Source organism: Arachis duranensis, chromosome 2 (assembly GCF_000817695.3).
Source record: "Arachis duranensis cultivar V14167 chromosome 2, aradu.V14167.gnm2.J7QH, whole genome shotgun sequence".
Lineage (NCBI taxonomy): Eukaryota > Viridiplantae > Streptophyta > Magnoliopsida > Fabales > Fabaceae > Arachis > Arachis duranensis.
The window spans coordinates 43,132,552-43,133,738 of NC_029773.3; positions in this window are offsets into that span (position 1 = coordinate 43,132,552).

Below are 1,187 nucleotides of genomic sequence, written 5' to 3' on the forward strand. Positions count from 1 at the left end.
AGACACAGAACATAGATAAACACAATATTAAAAACGAAAACAGAAAGAAATAAAGAGCAAGGAATGAATCCACCTGAGTGAGGGTGGCGCCTTCTTGAAGGTCCAATGGTGCTTTTTGAGCTCCTCTATGTCTCTTCCTTGCTTCTGTTGAATGATTCCTAGTAATTTCGGTGTTTCTACCCTTAGTTGCTTCCAATATTTGTGTGGAGGATAACTTATTCCCTGAGGTATCTCAGGGATCTCTTGATTTGCAGCCACATGTTCTACCACTGAGCTATGACGGCTTATATTTTTTTTCATGTCCCAAAACTCAGAGGTGGAAGCTTTTGTCTTCCCTTTGAGGTTTCTCTGGCCTTAGGTGCCATTAATGGTAATGGAAAAGCAAAAAAGCTATGCTTTTACCACACCAAACTTAAAATATTGCTCGCCCTCGAGCAAAAGAAGAAAGAAGAGAGGAAGAAGAAGAAGAAGAAGAAAATGGAGGTGAGTGAGGGTAGATGGATTCGGCTATATGGGTGGGATTGGGTGGGAAAGAGAAGTTGAATTGTAAAGGTAGGTGGTGAATGAAAAATAGAAGGAATGACCATGAATGGAAAGAGAGAGGGCGAGGTAGGTGGGGATCCTGTGATGTCCACAGATCCTGAGATGAAAAGAAATACCATTCCTTCACCATATAGGCATGTAAAATGCCTTCGTGCATCATTCTGGCGTTCAAACGCCCATTGGTGCATGTTCTGGGCGTTAAACGCCCATGTAATGCATGTTTCTGGCGTTGAACGCCAGTTTCATGCTTGTTTCTGGCGTTCAGCGCCAATTTGTCCTCTGTGTGCACATCCTGGCGTTAAACGCCAGGTTGTTGCTTGTTTCTGGCGTTCAGCACCAGAATGGTGCTCTGTTCTGGCGTTGAACGCCAGCCAGATGCATCTTACTGGCGTTGAACGCCAGTCTGCGCTGCCTCCAGGGTGAAAAATTTTTTTTCTTCTGTTTTTGACTCTGTTTTTAATTTTTTTGGTTTTTTCGTGACTCCTCATGATCATGTACCTAATTAAACACAAAAATAACAAAGAAACAAAATAAAATAAAATTAGATAGATAAAATTGGGTTGCCTCCCAACAAGCGCTTCTTTAATGTCAATAGCTTGACAGTGGCTCTCATGGAGCCACAAGGTGATCAGGTCAATGTTGTG